This window comes from Periplaneta americana, chromosome 9 (genome assembly GCF_040183065.1).
Source record: "Periplaneta americana isolate PAMFEO1 chromosome 9, P.americana_PAMFEO1_priV1, whole genome shotgun sequence".
Classification (NCBI taxonomy): Eukaryota; Metazoa; Arthropoda; class Insecta; order Blattodea; family Blattidae; genus Periplaneta; species Periplaneta americana.
Window position 1 is genome coordinate 149,093,008 of NC_091125.1, and position 11,422 is coordinate 149,104,429.

An 11,422-nucleotide genomic window follows, 5' to 3' on the forward strand; every position below is an offset into this window, starting at 1 on the left:
TAATTTCAATACAAATGTTATAGGCTACAATTTTATAGGTTACGTTAGGCCTACCTGTGGAAGCAGGACCAATGTCAGCTGTGCCTTGTTTCGACCGTTACTTACAATCAGTGCTACAGGAAAGCATTTTTTTATAGCTCGACAAACGCATTCTCGCTGTAGTGTGTAACGGAACTAAAGCTGCATCTACACATTTCAATATTCCAATCGCGTATGCGTGCAATCTAGGAAGAATAGAATCAAGTTTAAAAGGTACGTTCAATTAAGATGCATAAAGATTTTGTGTCTACATGGTGCGCCGTTTTGAACGTGGTCTTCACTGCGTAAATATATTAATTCATATTAAATACCAATCTTACATTCAATGCTTTAAAGTTGAAAGAAAAGTTTAACCGTGTAGTTGCATCTTAATGTATTCATGATAATCAATTTACGGGGAAACAGTTGGCGACAACGACTAAACAAAAGAACGACGGTGCGATAAATTGATAGCGATAAATCTAGCTGCAGAAATTATCGCAAAGTGTGACTGTGATTGGTTGAAATTCAAAATTTCATTACACTTCATTGGTCGAAAATGGAATGACGTCATATAAACGAAATAGTCAACTTAATTTATTAAAGGAGTATGGTAAAAATTAAAATGAAAAATAAAAATTTGCGCAGTTTTCTTGCATTTAAGCTGAATGTTCGCCCTTATAAAATGATAATTCAAAGCAGAAGTTTTTTCGTGGCCCGTTGCTCCTGCAGAAAGCAAGGGAATTTTGATGAAGCTAGCAGCGGATGGTTATAATGTTACTCAGAAAGGAATAGCATAATACTGAATGATCGATGTATGGAAATGAACGGTGTTAATTGCCAAGAAGCATCGAGTATAGGACTCGTTTCGTGCTCTGATGTTCGTTTTATTCATGGTAACAACTGCAATCTCTGGCAATTGGTACATTTGTGCACATTGTACAATGTACAATTCGAATTAATTATTTTCCATACAAATCACCTATATTTGGAAGCTTGCTTCTGTTGGTGGTGGATTTAAAAATCTATACTAATAATAAATCTGTAGCCGAAATTTTTCTGGTAATTTTCGATTTTCCAAAAATAATTGGTCCTAATATATATATATATATATATATATATATATATATATATATAATTAATCACCCTGAAATAGAAAATCGCTTTTTTTTAATTTTTGTTTGTATGACTGTCTGTCTGTCTCTCTGTATGTTTGTTACCATTTCACGCGATAATAACTGAACGGATTTCGATGAAAATTGGAATATAATTTAAGTTCGTTGTAACTTAGATTTTGGGCTATATGGCATTCATAATACATTTAAAAGGGGGGTTATACGGGAGTCTGAATTAAATAAATCGAAATATCTCGCTTATTATTGATTTTTGTGAAAAATGTTACATAACACAAGTTTCTTTAAAAATAATTTGCGATAAGTCTTATTCTCTGAAAAATTTTGATAGGACTGATATTTAATGAGAAAAATGAGTTTTAAAATTAAAATAACTGCCATCTAAGGCCGTGTAATGAATTAAAAAACAAATGACTTCGTCTATAAGGGGCCTTGGACAGCAACAATCGGAAGCTATGAAAGACAGCCTGCAGAGAATGTTTCTGTCTTTGTATGAGGTAATATCGAAAGCTAAATTAACCGATTTGTATAATTAATTATTATTTCACCATTGGAAAGTGTAGTTTCTCTAGATGGACATAATGCTATAATGTTATTACCATAATTCAATGGAAACCTATAACAAGTAAAATAAAATATACACATTAAATATAAATGATGTCAATCTTCATTAAACTATGGTCGCATGTAATAAAAATTAAGAAACATATTAAAGGAATTGTCATTGCACCAAATGAGTGTCTCTGGACCAAAATGATCGCATTTTAATTATTTGGATGCAATTTAAATTAAGTAACATATTAAACGATTTATCCTTCTATCAAACACGAATGTTCCCTGGATCAAATGTCCTATATTAATTATGTAATTATTTATATTTACTTCTAACGGGAGCAGCGGAGCACACGGGTACGGCTAATAAATAAATAAATAAATAAACAAATAAATAAATAAATATATATATATATATATACAAATAATAAATCTGTAGCCGAAATTTTTCTGATAATTTTTTATTTTCCAAAAATAATTGGTCCTAACATATATAATTAACCACCCTGAAACCTAAAATCGCCTTTTTGAAATTTTTGTTTGTATGTCTGTCTGTATGTCTGTATGTTTGTTACCTTTTCACGCGATAATGGCTGACCGGATTTCGATGAAAATTGGAAAATAAATTAAGTTCGTTGTATCTTAGATTATAGGCTATATGGCATTCAAAATAAATTATTTAAAAGAGGGGTTATAAGGGGGACTGAATTAAATAAATCGACATATATCTCGCTTATTATTGATTTTTATGAAAAATATTACATAACAAACATTTCTTTAAAAATCATTTCCGATAAGTTTTATTCTTTGAAAAATTTTGATAGGACTGATATGTAATGAGATAAATGAGTTTTAAAATTAAAATAACTGCCATCTAAGGCCGTGTAATGAAATAAACAAATGACTTCGTCTATAAGGGGCCTTGGTCAACAACAATCGAAAGCTATGAATCATAGCCTACAGAAAATGTTTCTGTGTTTGTATGAAGCAATATCGGAAGCTAAATTAACCGATTTGTATAGTTAATTATTATTTCACCATTGGAAAGCGTAGTTTCTCTGTATGGACATAATGCTATAATGTTATTACAGTAACTTCTGAGTGAAATGAGGACAGGTAAGATTAAAATAGCTTCTTATGCACAGAAAACTTGATAGGCTATTCTGTGTATTCGTTTCCTGTATTTCTTAAAATAATGTTTATCTCAGAGAATTAACGAACAACGAGAGTGTATTGATTTAGTATGCAGTAATAATATGTTAGCTTAGCATTCCATTATTTCATAATTCAAATTTTAACTATGCTCAATTGAATCGAGTTAAAATACATAAAATACATATGCATTAAATGCAATGCAAAAAATTTGGGTAATGAGCCAAGCAGATTATGTTGCCCTGTTGTAAAATAAAATTTGTTCCTCCTGAGATTCAAGAGCCCCCATAACAAATTGAAAACTTACTTATCGGGGTACATCCGTTATCAACACACTTTTTATATAATATAATATAATATAATATAATATAATATAATATAATATAATATAATATAATATAATATAATATAATATAATATAATATAATATAATATAATATAATATAATATAATATAATATAATATAATATAATATAATATAATATAATTTAAGTTATTTAAGTTATTTGAAGGGTTCAGAACCATAGTGGGCTAAGCGCCATTTACTGAATACGTAGAAAACAAGAGTTAAAATTAAGTTATTACCATAATTCAATGGAAACCTATAGCAAGTAAAATAAAGTATACACATTAAATCTAAATGATGTGAATCTTCATTGAACAATGGATGCATGTAATAAAAATTAAGAAACATGTTAAAGGAATTGTCATTGCACCAAATGAGTGTCTCTGGACCAAAATGATTCCATTTTAATTATTTAAATATAATTTAAATTAAGTAACATATTAAACTATTTATCCTTCTATCAAACACGAATATTACCTGGATCAAACGTCCTATTTTAATTATGTAATTACTTTATATTTATTTCTAACGGGTGCAGCGGAGCGCACGGGTATGGCTAGTAAATAAATAAAGGAATGAATGAATAAATGAATAAATAAATAACAGATTGTACGCTTCCTTTGCCTATTGACTTTATCTTACTGGATAAACTGGGTTGTCAGTAATGCAGCAGCAGCAGTAGTAGCAGTGGTGGTGGTGGTGGTGGTGGTGGTAGTAGTAGTAGTAGTAGTAGTAGTAGTAGTAGTAGTAGTAGTAGTAGTAGTAGTAGTAGTAGTAGTAGTAGTAGTAGTAGTAGTAGTAGTAGTAGTAGTTTATTTTCCATTACACAGATTCAGTGTTTGGACAATAGAATATAAATACAATAACAAAACTATACAATATACCAATTATTGATAATTCGTAATTACAAACAAAATAGAAGAGGCACAAATTATTAGCAAATTTCAAACTGGGTAAATTTAACAACGGAAGTTTAGTTGAATGCTTTAAATAGCAAATCACAACCTAAGTATAATTTACGAAAACAATATCAGTAGACCTACATTTCTAAAGTAAATAGCATACAAGCTAAATTAAATTAGAAATAATCTATATATATATATATATATATATATATATATATATATATATATATATATATATAATTTGAACTGGTAATGGAAATTACGGCAAAACGGCTGAACGGATTTTAATAAATGAACCCTCATTTTGAAGCTTGGACCCCAAAGTTTTTCTAAAAAATAGTAGTGTTCAGTGAAATGTCAATTTCCTACATCATTTTTCTATTTTACAAAATCCATCTTTCGTCAGTTTTGAGAACTAATTAATTGCATTTCAGAATAAAACAAAACACGCACTACAATTAACAATAGACTATTACACGAAGGCCATGACCCACGGGATTGCTGACATACAGTTCAGATGGCTCAGATTTTTCACATCATAATGCCATGTAAATCTTCATTCGTATAATTTTTTGATAACGTATAAAAAATAAATAATTTACAGGTCTGATTCTCTGGTCTGTAGTATTCCGAGTACAGCTGTGTATTGGATATTAAAAACTACAAAACTTAAGAATGTTTGATGACATTATTACCATTAAAAATGAAATATTATTATAGTTAATGCAACACATAATTCTATACTGATGATATGAAAGTCAAACCTTTTGGGGCTTTATGTAAGTAGACGCAGAGAAAGAATATTTTATATTGGATCTTCATTTCTATAATTTACTGAGTAACGGCTATATATACGTTACTGAAAATTATAAAACTTATATAAGGTAACAATATTGTTATTAAAAATGAAATAATTTTTTATAGTTATTAATCAAGTGGTGTGGGTCTTTTTCATATATTTAATGGCAGTGTGATATAGATATTTATGTCTAATTCACTAATTATCCTTTGGTAGTAACTGAGTCATGTTTCCTGCGTCATGTTTAGCTGCTTCTTTAAACTACATCAAAATTAATTTCATACTTCTTTGGTTTAATTGATTAGATTTGTGATTGCTGACAAGCATATTTTGTTGTAGGTAAAATAGCATGCCATTTCACTTCTTGCTACCGTGATGAGTAAGTTTACTTCCCGCAACCAGCAACGAATGAAACACTGAAACTGCTAACGATTTACGATGGACAGTTTTATTAATACGCATATAAGATTCTGCAACTCTGACATATCATTCGCCTCATTTTCCGCATCTCAGCAATAGATTCCTCACAACAGCCTATATTACAGAAAATATACGGGATAACATTCATTGTTACACAAATTAATCCAGCAGTGTTTGGTAGAGTAGTATTGTCTGGAGGAAGCGCAAAAATTACAACTCCTAAGAAAAAAGGACAAAAAGAATTAGGCCTACTTACTGATAAAATAAGAGGCCTACAAGATTTTGTAGTCTCTTGATCATCTCAGCAAGATCTCTCAGTGGGAAAAAGTGATTCTGCCCTCTACATTTCAGAGTAGTTCACGAAACATGCAGCAGCTATACCAAGATGCTAGGTCTTTTGTTCAAAGCATGACAAACCTCACATTTTCTTAACTTTCACCTACAATTCGCAATGACTTCAAATAGCTACTGCATTACTGCCACATGAAAAACTCGCTGATCGTCCTGACATTGTTACTTGCGATTTCGCATTGAAACTCAAGAACTGAAGACGGATAAGTTCAATGAAAAGTATTTGGCATTAGAAAACATTCAGGTAGAGTATGTTCACTATTATGGAAGCAAATAACGTTCAAAATGTCTGGTATTCTGCATTGAAAATAAATCCAAACAATTTTTATTTGAACTTCTTATGGACTTACTTTGCAGTATTTACTGCACAAGCCACTAGTACTAGTGAAAGAAAATCACAGATAACAAGCTAAGTAAACGGTAATATAATAATAATATACGTTACAAGAGCGGTATGTTGACGTTTTCATGTTCGAGGAAAAGAATGAAGAAGCGAAACGTAGTTGAGCTTTTTTAATTTCCGAGAACATGAAAACAAACATACCGCTCGTGTATCGTACATTATTTTGTGCGAAGATCGTTTATTACATACCTGAAAGACGAATTTCTAATTAGTTGCAATGAAATCTCCATGTTGGTTTCTGTTTAATGACGGCAACTTCGGAAAGCCAAAATATCTTTCTTCAACATTGTTGCTATAAAATGTTTTCTGTGTTTACTATACTCCAACAGGCCGTGATATACGTCTGTCTTGTTTTTCCCCCAGTCTATAAATGCGAACATAAAACAACGGTAAGGTTATGTAATGATTTATTTTTCATTTTAATATTTTAACAATATTATTTATATAACATATTGCAGTAATAACATCGGCATCTGGAATCTTGTTGATTTTTTCACGGCTTCCTTAATGTTACTTGTATCAGGAAGGCAATAAGTTTCGTGGAGTAGTAGACTTTACTTAATTTTTGCAAATATCTAAAAACAATAATTAACAGTGCAATTTAGGTGAAATTGCAGTGGTATGTTTCCAATTTATAATTATTACTATGTTAAACGTCTCTAAAAATAGTATGTTAAAAGCCTAAAGCAGTAAAATGAATGTCGCGCTTAAGCGGTAAGAAGAGGGAAATTGTTATGTGTGTTACGTTGGGAATACTGAATGTGGTATTTCACACTTACCGCGTATTGGTTCTGTGCGGAAAACAAGCAAATACGCACGATCTCGCACAAAAGAATTTTGAGTTAAATAGCAAATTACAAGCCAACTGAATTTTTAAATACAATACGAATGAAAGTTTAATTACTCGTAAATTGCAAATTAAAACCAACTAAAATAAACAATAATTCAAAGAACAGAGCAAACATAAAATCGAGGCGTATAGCAGAGCTGGAGGTAGGGCTACAGAAATAAGGATTATGGCAGAAAGCTATGTGAAAACAATGTATGCTGAGTTTTATGGTGCCTACATTAGTTGTGCGTTTGCACATCGTTTCTGAAGAAGTACGTGTCAAACTTATAAAAACAACGGTGTACGAAGAAATGCTACAGTTTCGAAAGAAATGTTCTGTTTCCTAACTGGAGATGATGGCCGGGAACGAATTAAAGATTTTGGAACATAAGTAAATGGGAGGCGATTAAAAAAGCTTAGTAGTTTGTTTAGAGATGGTTATGGCGTTGTTGTTTCGAGTACCATAAGAATGATAATCAGAATTCTGCTTGAATAAATGTTTATACGTGGTACAGTCATTAAGTTCTAATACTGAGCGCATAGTGGCGTTGTGATTCATTATAGCGCATAGGTGGCGCCATGGTATGATACCTTGTCAGTTAGTCTCTCGACCCAACAAGAGACAGTTGAGTGCATGCACTGTAAGCAGAACTACGGTCTTTGTTGTGACGGTGATTTGAATGCGCGCATCGGAACTCGAGTATGTTGCAGTTTGAGCAACGGGCAAACGTCACGTTCTGTCAGAAATTAGGCGAAACTGCTATAACCGATCATAACTGGAGACGAAACATGGTGTTTCCTTTACGATCCGCAACTGAAGCGACAATCCGCCACCTGGAAAACGCCATTATTTCCACGACAGAAAAATCCGCAACAAGACAGGTCAAAAGGCAAGGTGATGCTTTAACAGTTTTTTTTTATTCAAGTGGAATTGTTCACATAGAATTCATCCCACAAGGTGCAACTGTAGACAAGATCCTCTACAAAGAGATTCCTGGCCGTTTAAGCAATTCAATTCGTCGTAAGCGTCCTGAGCTTTGGCATAGGAAGAATTGGCTGTTGCTACACGACAACGCCCCTGCACATCGCTCCATCCTTGTCCAAGAGGAACTTGCAAGGCAACAGGTCGCTGTTTTGCCACATCCTCCGTACTCACCTGATCTCGCACCATGCGATTTTTTTTCTCTTTCCCCTCATGAAATCAATCCTACGAGGGCGTAATTTTTATGCGGCCGAAAAGGTCATGACTGCCACAAGAGAAGCAGTACGGCATCTTCCTGCCAACATCTTTCAGCGGTGCTTCCAGCAGCTACACCAACGTTGACAGATGTGCATAGCGGCCAACGGCAACTATATTGAGGGAGGATGTCGATCTGTTTAAGTGTACGCCGGATCACGCGGCATCTTCTGAGACATCCACAGTCTTGTGGGTGCCTACCCTTCAGGCGTCAGTGTCAGAACTTAATGACTGTACCACGTATTTGAAAGGATATTGGGCACATTAGAAGATAATTATGGACGGAACTGTTAGGGCTATACTACACGAACGTTAAAAATGTTGCGTTGACAGGCGTTGGTAACGCATGAAAAATGTATAAGCTACACGTTGCGTTAGGGACGCTATGCTTGGTTTCAGAACTGCAATGGATGTTACACAAGTTGCGTATGTAGCTTTGCTATGTGTTAAGTCTGTCTCCAAAAAAAAAAGAGGAAAAGGAGATGGCGAATTCATCCCGCAAACATTAAGACACTTTCGACAGGAAAGTTTTATACTGTATTGCATTTGAAAACCACCGATAGTATCCCGACAAGTTTTTTCTCTATTACAAAATGTCAATAAAAAGTTTTGATGATCTTTTGAATTTAATTTCTCATAACATTAGGAAAACTGATACTTTAATGAGGAAATCAGTTCATCCTGTCGAAAAGTTGGTTGTAGCATTAAGTAATAAAATTTGCCTTAATTTGTAATGATTATATTTTTATTTTATGCATAACATGTTGAAAATTAAGAACATTACAAGCTGCAGAAATCAGCACGGACTGAAATTAATAATGAACTCAGATTCATTTGAACCATCGGCAATAACACTCAACGGCGACATATCTGACGATTGGGACATTCTTGATGTTGCCCGTTGCTCGACAAGCAGGTTTCAGAAACTTTGAAACGGGCTTCAATTGCAAGCTCTGGATTTTGACAAATGATAATAGGAGAGCTTTGTTTCCATCCTTGTCATTCTCTCTGTCTTATCTTTGTATGGTCACGCTCTCTGATAATATACTTGTAATATCCCTTGCAGTTACTAGAATATTTTCAGATTTTTCTTTTCTTCCTTTCCCTGTCGAGCGAAGAGATGGTCCCGATTTCGTTTGGGTATTGTTTACATTACTCTCATGACCCGAAGTAGCCTGAGAAATAATGCCATCCGGTATGTCTTCTTGTTTAGGTGGAGGTATATTCGAAATGGTTTCATTTTCACCAAGAGTAGGTAGTAAAAACTGCATTTACTTGACAATATCCAGTCTGTTGTTGACGTTGCGTTGGTGACGCACATGTAGTATGAATACGCTTGCAAAAGATGGCGTTGCTAACGCAGACCTCTGCGTTGAAACTTCTCAACGTCGAAGCAATGCAACCAAACGCAGCACTTTTAACGCTTGTGTAGTATAGTCATGCAATTATACCAAAAACTAAGTTCCTATAAAAGAACGTTGTCAACGCAACGTTTTTAACGTTCGTGTAGTATAGCCCTTAGAATGTTTTGTTCTTTAAATAGACGTTTGCAAGAGTCGCGAAGTTTGATTTTGAAAATGGTCCTAATTATTCGTTCTTGTAGGACAAGAATTCGATCTATTAAGTATTGATCTGCTGCAAAGTTGGCAGCTCTCCATGAAAACATGAAAATGAACATGCACGGTGCTTGACGTGAAATGCTGTTGTTGTTGATAATGAAACAAAGCCACATTGATCTTAATCTCTAGAACAGAAATGGGCACGATTTTCGGTTACGTGAGGCATTCGATTTGAAATAGTTTGTTTACAAGAAGAGCACACTGCAGATTAGGGTGGGAAATGTAAACTGCTGTGACCTGTTACCTTTTCGTAATCGCTAAGGCGGTCAGTGGCGAATTATTAGGAAAGCGCCTGGTTAACGTCAGACTCTCGAAAAATTTGATTCAATTTAGGCATATTAATTCGGCAGCTTTAATCATAAACCTATTTACTGTTTCTCCGTCATTAAATTGATTTAAATCGCTGGCGAGTTTCCAAGAAATTGCGTAACTTACTTACTTATGGTTTTTAAGGAACCCGGAGGTTAATTTCCACCCTCACATAAGCCCACTATCAGTCCCTATTCCGAGCAAGATTAATCCAGTCCCTACCGTCATATCCCACCTCCCTCAAATCAATTTTAATATCCTCCCATCTACGTCTTGGCCTCCCCAAAGGTGTTATTTCCTCCGCCTTCCCAACTAACACTCTACATGCATTTCTGCATTCGCCCATACGAGCTACATGCTAGGCCCATCTCAAACGTCTGGATTTAATGTTCTTAATTATGTCAGGTGAAGAATACAATGCGTGCAGTTCTGCATTATTTAACTTTCTCCTGTAACTTCATCCCTCTTAGCCCCAAATATTTTCCTAACAACCTTATTCTCTAACACCCTCAATCTCTGTTCCTCCCTCAAAGCGAGAGTCCAAGTTTCACAACCATAAGAACAATCGGTAATATAACTGTTTTATAAATTCTAACTTTCAGATTTTTTGACAGCAGACAAGATGACAAAAGTTTCCCAACCGAATAATAACAGACATTTCCCATATTTATTCTGTGTTTAATTTCCTCCCGAGTGTCATTTATATCTACTACTATTGCTTCAAGATATTAGAATTTTTCCACCTCTTCGAAGGATAAATCTCCAATTTTTGTGCTTCCATTTCGTACAATATTCTGGTTACGACACATAATCATATACTTTGTCTTTCGAGATATACTTCCAAACCTATCGCTTTACATGCTTCAAGCAGAAATAATTGCAATTGGAAAGTTACCGAAGTAGCAATATAGGCCTATACTTGCACTGAAATTGAACTGCAAGGGAATAATATTCAACTACTTCAATATTACTTTAGAGATCGATAAAAATAATTAAGTAACACTTTCTGACACAAAATACGCATTTGTATTTTTGGTGGTGATAATGATGTTTATGATCATGTTTTGATTCTTGGGAAGAAATCTACTTTGATATCTGACCACAAAATTCTTTAGTTGGAGACGTAGTACATAGTTTTATGAATACAGAAATTTCTGAGAAACATATCGATCTTTTTGTATTTAGTTTCGTTTCCTAAACATCGATTGGGTTTGTTCATGTGTCATGGAAACATTTACTTATTTAAAAAAATATATGAGGTACTGTACATGTCAACATGTTGCCAGTTTCGCGTGACATACAGTGAGCCTTATATCATCAGATATCGCAGTACTGTGTAGTGTTAGGCT